Source organism: Pinus tabuliformis, chromosome 1_1 (genome assembly GCF_031772625.1).
Source record: "Pinus tabuliformis cultivar Carrire ecotype Pingquan chromosome 1_1, CPIR1, whole genome shotgun sequence".
In the NCBI taxonomy this organism is placed as follows: Eukaryota; Viridiplantae; Streptophyta; class Pinopsida; order Pinales; family Pinaceae; genus Pinus; species Pinus tabuliformis.
This window is the reverse complement of record NC_142297.1, coordinates 364,821,200-364,830,604: the sequence shown is the minus strand read 5'-3', so window position 1 is coordinate 364,830,604 and position 9,405 is coordinate 364,821,200. Positions and strand designations below refer to the sequence as shown.

At 36.2% G+C, this 9,405-nt stretch overlaps 1 pseudogene; it reads left to right on the top strand.

The window, feature by feature from the left end:
- The first annotated feature begins 6,436 nt into the window (after nt 1-6,436).
- Nucleotides 6,437-8,661, top strand: LOC149213116 (polygalacturonate 4-alpha-galacturonosyltransferase-like; annotated as a pseudogene).
- Nucleotides 8,662-9,405: the final 744 nt, after the last annotated feature.

Here is a 9,405-nt window from a genome sequence, read left to right as displayed (position 1 = left end):
TAGGTTGCTTCTGTCTCTTTTTTTGGGGTGGGTCAGCATTTAATTTATCTTTATTGGCAAGCATGCCCTTTCTTAATCTGGTAGTATTACAATGAAGTGTACACTTCTTACAACATTCAAGTAAGATCTCCATTACAATGAAGTGTAGAATTCTTACAACATTCTAGTAAGATCTCCATTACAATGAAGTGTAGTCGTCTTATACTATTTCAGAGAGATCCCTTTCATTGAGAACCCACTAAACAATGTATTTATGTGATTTGGGCCTTGGTAGGGAATTATCACCACCCCCGGTTAACCATTGAACCAAGACCCCATGGACCTACTTCTAAATTTAATTTTCCTTCACCACCACCGATTAACCATTGAACGAAAACCCCATGGACCTACTTTGGAATTTGATTTTCCTTTTAGCTTTTTCGCAGGATCTGAAGGCGCAGATGCTATCAAACTTACTTTGCTCAGTTATTGTCAAAAGTTTAGCACCTGTAGCATTTTTACAGACATTTTGTGAGTTTTCTTTATAGTTTTCATTTCATTTGATCTGTGTGAAGCTGTGAACCTCATATCTGCACTAACACAGTACAATACCTACCAAGAGAAAGATTCAAAGTTTGTGCCTCTCTCATGCAAGAGCAAAGGTTTTACCAACTACCCCTACGGTAATTTTTCTTGTCAAAGATAATGAAACCATTCATCCCGATAGCAAGAAATAACAATGCTCTTTCCCTTTCTTAACAAAGGGAAATGCATATGACTAGTAAATTCGTTGGGCAACCACTCGGTGAATTCATTGAGCGCTCCTTGTTCCGAGGAGGATGGTACTAAGAGTGCACTAGATTCTGCATAAGATGGATGGGTATTATAAAAATATATTTTTTAAGAATTCAGTTCAATATCTTACTCATGGGAATTGAATCTTGTGGGAACTAAATCTGGGTGGGAAGAGTAACAATCATTCTTCCCGTCCACTCATTACCCAAGCTAGACCCACTTTCCATCCATAAAGCTAAGTCCACTTCTCATCAGTCAAGCTAAAGCCAATTCTGATCCACCTAACCTAAACCCAATTCACAACAACAATCTTGTTCACCAGCTACCTTTTGTTGTACATATCATTTTCACACTGTTCCCACAGTGTTCAGAGCACATTGGCCAAAACAAATGATAGATATTATACACACAATTTTATTATTGATGTGTAATGAAATCTCTATCTTAGCATATGCATGATAGAAAAGCAACCCCCTTTTTAGTGTTTCAGTATTTTTATAGATATTCTTCTCCATCAAGTCTTTCTACCTGATCTTTTATGCATTTTTTGTCATTTAAAATAGCGGGGCATAACTTCTCAAGAGATGGATCTGTTAGAATGGTATTCTCTTTCGACATCTTGAAACCAAATCTATCTTTCTATGGCCATTTTGTTCTTTTTTAGGATTTGGGCAATGCACTTGCACTTACGTTAGTCTAATCCAAGAAAATAAATAGTGTCCCTAAACTAAAATTTAATCGACCTGAGTGAATTGAAATAGAGAGGAATTATTGAGGATAATGGAGCTCTTTCATATGTTTAAAATCACTCTTATCTATTTATCTGTGGGATTCACAGGAACAAGTAGATGACTGGAGAAAGCAGAGTTTAACAGAGAGCATTGACTCTCTCTTCCCAAACGAGGCAAGTATAAGAAACCTGCATCATTTGGATAACTTAAATTTGCTTTCTCCCCTATTGAGCAGAGAATTGAAAATAAATTTTATTTACTGGGTAGGTGATTGATGTCATAACAGCTAACACAAAGGACTCGGGAACTCTAAACTTAAATAATTTTATTTACTTGGTAGGTGATTGATGTCATAACAGCTAACACAAAGGACTCGGGAACTCTAAACTTAAATATTGTTTGACAGAATGATTTATCTTCCTCATGGGTATTAGAAAAGCCCTCCAAAGTAAACCAAAGGGATATTACTAACTCTAAGGTACGATTGGTGAAGATTTTGGTTATTTTCTCTATTAAACATGTAAGGAAACTTGTGTGATGATGATCTATGTAGTCAACTAGGGTTGTGTTAAGCAGGAAGTGAAATATAACATTGGCAAGGGTGCTTCTCTATTTCTAACGGTGTACATCAAGCAAACGAAAACGTCTTCTGGAGATAGCTCAGAAAAGTTACATTCGCAACAAGATGGCGTGATATTCAATGAAGAAGGCGAGGAAAATCTTGAGGGGGGTAAAATGAATGACGAGGTGTAGAAAAAAACTTCCAATGATGAAGAACTTTTTACGAGGTTTCAAGAGGATGACACAGGAAGTGAACATTGAGATGTCAAAGAGAATGCTCTTGATGGTAAGTTTTGATTTTCCCTGGTTAACTAATTTGTGCTATTGGTAGCCTACTGTTAGGTAATGTCTAGTCAAACTCTCAGGACAATGGTTGTTGTAATGCAGACCATTTGCAGCTTAAAGAAATTCCAACAAAAGTTTTGCAAAGGGTAAAATTCTTTGCTGCACTAGATTGCTACTTTTTACTCTCATGGTAAAGGGAATTGTTATATTATTTTCGAAAATCCCTTTCGAATGTTACTTCTCCAAAAGAAAAAATTTATATATCTTAGATTGTAGCATAGTCTGCTTTAATTTATAGTAGTTTAATGCTTATAGCAATTGAGAAAAAAGAGGAGGGAGAAAAGGTCAACAGAGTTGATCCAACAGGATGAAGAAAAATGAGTTGAACTTGAAAATGCAGCAATTAAACTTTCCAAGGAGGTAGTGTTATGAAACCAGCTCAAGAAAAGATAGATCAACGCCTTAGAATTCAGCCTCTTCGAGGGGGAAACCTCCTTTACATTACATAAATGAACAATTCTTTGATGATACAAATGAAAAGACCTCCTTTCTATATATGGGAGTGTAAAGGGTCATAACATAATCAGAGCCGACATAACAATAATAATGTAAGGGCACAATAATAACAATAGTGGGCTTCTATGGGGCACAATAGTAACAATATGGGCACTACATGGGTACATTAATATAATAAGTGGGTTTTACTAATAACAATAAGCGGTTACACTAGTAGTATAGGGGCCTAACATGCCCCTCTCCTTCAAAAAGCGTTGTCCTCAATGCTTGAGTAGTTCTTGATGCTTCTGTATAAAATTTGTCCTCCCATGTGGAATCTTCAGCGGGTATGTTCTTCCAGTTGATGAGATACTCTGAAATTGACCGATTTCGTAGTTGTCGGGTTCTTGTTTATGTGACTACTCCAAGTTCCCATATGATTTTTCCTTCCTCTTCAATTTCTGGCAATATTGTTTGAATTGGGATCTTTTGCAACTTTTGAATAAGTGGCCATACTTCTTCGTCCTTCTTCCATTCATCCCTTGCTTAGTTTATCCAATCTTGTTGGGTAATAGAAATAGTACAAAACAATGCTTCCACATCCTCATCCTTGAAGAGTCTTCCCATTCGGTAAGGTCGCCATTTTTTAAGTGCATGTATTATTGCCAACATTTCCTCCTCATAAATAGCTTGCTTGAGATGTAGCAGTAAAAATATCCAATCACCTACATCAAAACATTCTTCACTACGATGTTGATCTACCTGTTGTTTCGTTTGATTTTGCACTGAAGTGGCGTTATCCTTTAAAAGTTGGAGAACTTGTTGTTGATGCTCGATGTGAACTTTCACTGCTTGAACCTTTTTCTTCTTGATTTGTCCTTCTATCTTGATAGTTTGAGGAGTGGTAATTTCGACTAATGAATTACAAGATATGGTTGGATTTATTTCTTGTTTCTCGATGTGATCTTTCACTTCTTGCACCTTTTTCTTCTTGATATGTCCTTCTATCCTGAGAGTTTGAGGAGTGGTAATTCTTGCCAATGCTTTACAAGATATTGTCAGATTCATTTCTTCTTTCTCTGGGGTGGGGTCTTGGCATATATCTTATTCTTTTGATGTTTCTTGATCATTTTCTTCCTCCTCTTCATATTCTATGTAAAATAATTTCTTCTCAACACACTTATGACCTTTAGTGAATTTTCTATCACAATTGTAACAAAGCCCTTTTTCTCTTTTTTCTTCCAATTGTTGTGGTGTAACCCTTGTAGGTTGTGGAAGGCTAGGAGAAACAACACTTCCATCTTTATAGTTGTGATGGGTATGCTTCCTGGTTTCCATAATTTTTCTTTCCACTATGTCGCAAAGCCCTTTTACTCTTTCCAATTGTTGTGGTGTTGCTCTAAAGAAGGTGTTGCTCTTTGTATCCTCATAATGTGCTATCATTTCCTCCGTGAAAACTGATCACATGACAAGTTGTTTACGAGAACAAAGCCCTTCATACCATAAAAATTGATCCGGTTCTAAATATGAAGATGCAATACATACCTTTTGTAACAGTGGTACACCATGTAGATCAAAATATTGCTCCATCTACGGTATCCAATTTACCGGATCCTTGCCATCAAACTTTCTCATCTTGCTTTTTCTTGATTTTAGGAGCTTGATCTTGAAACGACTGTAACTCTGTACTTTTAGATCTTTAAGTTTTGAAATTACGACCTGTAGTAGCCCTCTATGTCCTCTTTCCAATGTCACCAGTCTGATCCAAATTGGATTCTCCAAGAAAGAGTTGTGCACAATCTCCCAAGATGACCTGATTATAAACTAGTTCAGTAGAGCGAACTTGTACGACGTGCCACGAGTCACTGTTTCGACCTCTGGATCTGAAAAATGCATACAAGAAACTATACTATGTCCTCTTTCTGTACCTTCTTACGAAATCTCAATCCGATCCCCAGAGAGAAAGTTAAGACGATTTTCCCCAGGTCACCTGTTTGGAATGTAATTCAGGAGTCTGCAAAAAGACCAACTTCCTCAGATCATATATCTGCAAATATAGTGCAAAAATCTCCGAAATTCGGACCTAAGGTTCAGCCCGATTTCTTCTCAAATGTGTTTTTCTTACAACGTCTGAAACGTCACACAAAAAAAGTTATAGTGAAAATGCCACGATGACCTATTTGGAGCAGCGAAACCCTAGAATCCAAAGCTCTGATACCAAATGTTATGAAACCATCTCAAGAAAAAGATATAAAAGATAGATCAACACCTTAGAATTCAGCCTCTTCGAGGGGAAAACCTCCTTTACATTACATAAATGAACAATTCTTGGATGATACAAATGAAAAGACCTCCATTCTATATATAGGAGTCTAAGGGGTCATAACATAATCAGAGCCGACATAACAATAATAATGTAAGGGCACAATAATAACAATAGTGGGCTTCTATGGGGCACAATAGTAACAATATGGGCACTACATGGGTACATAAATATAATAAGTGGGTTATAATAATAACAATAAGGGGTTACACTAGTAGTATAGGGGCCTAACATGATTATGTTGTCCTGGGAAAATACAGCATTTGGAGGTGGGAGAATGAGAACGAGAATTCTGACTCCACTGTTAGATTGATGGGAGACCAACTGATCATGGATAGGGTGTATTCAAGCGTTTCCCAAGCTAGGAATAATCTTGATTTATACCATGAATTGATGCTTCGTATTAAAGAATGTCAGTGTACATTGGGTGAGGGTAATGCAAATTTTTATCTACCTCAAAGGTAATAGTTTTCGCATTGGCTACTTCTAAATCAAGAGTAGTAAGTGCTTCCATTTGCATTTGGTGTTCATATCCTTTGTTTCTTTTAAATTTGTAGTCTATGTGTCAATCTTTCTGCTTTTCATTCTCTTTCTCATGGCCGATAATTGATACAAATGTTTCAGTGCACTTGAGAAGATCAAGGCTATGGGTGATGTCCTATCCAAGGCTAGAGAACAATTTTATGATTGTGCGACAGTAACAAAGAAGTTGCGAGCCATGCTTTATTCTGTATATGAGCAAGTAATCACCTTGAAAAAGAAAAGTACATTTTTAAGTCAGCATGCAGCAAAGAATGTTCCCAAAGGCCTGCACTGTCTATCCATGCGATTGACCATGGATTATTACTTTCTTGCCCTTGAAAAGTGAAATTTCCTAAAAAGGACAAGTTGGAGGATTCGACTCTTTATCACTATGAATTATTTTTTGACAATGTATTGGCTGCATCTGTGGTTGTGAATTCAACTGTCATGAATGCTAAGGTGAAGTATTATTAATTTAAAATACTTTAAAGTTTGGAAGTACAATAGTTTTGATGAATTTCACATTTAATATTTGGATCTCATTGTAGGTGATTTACTTGTGTTTGTAGGAATCTTAGAAACATGTATTTCATATCATCACAGACAAGTTAAATTTTTGGGCCACGAAAATGTGGTTTTACGTAATCCCCCAAAGAAACATGTAATACATGTAGAAAATGTTGATGATTTTAAATGGCTCAATTCCTCCTATTGCCCTATTCTTCGCCAACTTGAATCCGCAGCTATGAAAGAGTATTATTTCAAGGCAGATCACCCAACTACACTCTCAGCAGGTTCCTCCAATTTAAAATATAGAAATCCAAAATATTTATCCATGCTAAATCATCATCGTTTCAATCTTCCACAAGTTTATCCCAAACTAGTCAAGATCCTTTTCTGGGATGATGATATTGTGGTGCAGAAATATTTGACAGCCTTGTGGTCAGTAGATCTTCATGGCAAGGTTAATGGTTCAGTGGAAACTTGTGGAGAAATCTTTCACCGGTTTGACAAATACCTTAATTTTTCCAATCCTCACATAGCCAGGCACTTTGATCCTAATGCTTGTGGTTGGGCATATGGGATGAATGTATTTGATCCGAAAGAATGGAAGAAACAAGATATAACTGGAATATATCACAAGTGGCAGAACATAGTAAGAGTGTAGTGTGGTTTATTTATGTTAATTGATGTGATGCTTACTTTAAAGTATTTGAAGTAAATCTGAAGTAATTAGCTAGAAAACTTAATGGGTTTTCTTTCTTCGATTTCTAAGTTTTTCTTTTATTGTATGTCAGAATGAGGATAGAGTGTTGTGGAAGTTTGGAACACTACCCCCTGGATTTTCGCATTGGCTGCTTCTAAATCAAGAGTAGTAAGTGGTTCCATTTGCATCTAGTGTTCATATCCTTTGTTTCTTTTAAAGTTGCAGTCTGTGTGTCAATCTTTCTTCTTTTCATTCTCTTTCTCATGGACGATAATTGATATGAATGTTTCAGTGCACCTGAGAATATCAAGGCTACGGGTCATGTCCTATCCAAGGCTAGAGAACAATTTTATGACTGTGTGATAGTAACAAAGAAGTTGCAAGCCATGCTTCAGTCTACAGACGAGAAAGTAAGGACCTTAATAAAGCAAAGTAAATTTTTAAGTCAGGTGGCAACAAAGTCTGTTCCCAAGGGCCTGCACTGTCTGTCCATGCGATTGACCATAGATTATTACTTTCTTCCTCTTGAAAAGTGATAATTTCTTAAAAAGGACAAGTTGGAGGATCCGACTCTTTATCACTATGCATTAATTTCTGACAATGTATTAGCTACATCTGTGGTTGTGAATTCAACTTTCATGAATGCTAAGGTGAAGTGTTAAAATTTAAATTACTCTAAAGTTTGGAAGTCCAACAGTTTTGTTGCATTTTACATTTAATATTTGGATCTCATTGTAGGTGATTTACATGTGTTTGCATGAATATGAGAAAAATGTATTTCATCTCGTCACAGACAAGTTAAATTTTGGGGCCATGAAAATGTGGTTTTTACTTAATCCCCAAGGGAAAGCTACGACACATGTAGAAAATGTTGATGATTTTAACTGGCTCAATTCCTCCTATTGCCCTGTGCTTCACCAACTTGAAGCCAAAGCTATGAAAGAGTATTATATTAAGGCAGATCACTCGACTACACTCTCATCACGTTATTCCAATTTGAAATATATAAATCCAAAATATTTATCCATGCTAAATTATCTTCATTTCTATCTTCCACAAGTTTATCAAAAAATGGAAAACATCCTTTTCTTGGATGATGATATTGTGGTGCAGAAAGATTTGACACCCTTGTGGTCAGTAGATCTTCATGGAAAGGTTAATGGTTCAATGGAAACTTGTGGAGAAAGCTTTCGCCGGTTTGACAAATACCTTAATTTTTCTAATCCGCACATAGCTAGGCACTTTGATCCTAATGCTTGTGGTTGGGAATATGGGATGAATGTATTTGATCTCAAAGAATGGGAGAAACAAGATATAACTAGAATATAAACAAGTGGTAGAACACGGTAAGTGTGTAGTGTTGTTTATTTATGTTAGTTTCTGTGATGCTTACTTTAAAGTATTTGAAGTAAATCCAAAGTAATTAGCTAGAAAAATTAATGGGTTTTTCTTTGTTGAATTTCTAAGTTTTTATTTTATTGTATGTCAAAATGAGGATAGAGTGTTGTGGAAGCTCGGAATAGTACCCCTTGCATTGAACGTTTTATGGCTTGACCCATCCTTTGGACAAGTCTTGGCATGTGTTGGGTTTAGGATATAATCCTCGCATGGACTGTTCAGAGATTGACAATGCAGTTATTGTTCATTACAATGGGAACATGAAACCTTGGTTAGATCTGGCAACAGCAAAGTACAGGGCTTACTCAACAAAATATATAAAATATGATCATCCTTTCTTACAAAAGTGCAATATAAATGAATAGTTGTGACCTCAATATTCATACTGCAACAGATTGTTAGATGTAAAGCGTAAAGGCCCTTGATTGTGGAAGTCTTGTCTGTCTCTATTCATTTTGATAATTCATTATGATTCATTTTTTTTTGGAGTTCCACAAAAGGTTTATAGATTATGGCTTAATGAGTCAGGTTTTTGGAGGTGCAGTGGCCTAGCCGAGTTTAAGATTTACAAATTTTATGTCCTCATTGTATTCCTTCATATTGGAAGTAAACTCCTATATAAGTATTCTTTTCTTTGTTAGTTAATATTTCGCTTTCATCGAGTAATTACACAAGCTATTCTTCCAAGAACACAAAGAAGTACAAGACACAGAGATTTAGGCTTTCAAGTCAGGGAAAAACCTCTCAACAGGGGAAAACCCAACAATCCTCCTCTTATTGAATTTATTCAAAATGAGATAACCAACAGAAGACCAAATAGTCCCTCCAAGTCAGCCCTCCCCTTTAAGTCAAGGTCAATAGTTGAATCTCTGCCTAGTCAAAGTCAGAAGCAGCTTCTGAATTTCTATCCTTATTGCAAGTTTAGTCTTTTATTATAATACGATGACTTCCAATTACAAACTCTTTGCCTTCTATTACAGATCCTCAGCTACTACAGCGAACCCTTGACTCTTTACCAGAGATATTCAAATCCTACTGCAAATAGATAGCTTTAGATTGAGATTCAGCTTAGTCACAGACTTCGGTTTCTTCAAGTGTTGTAGACTTCT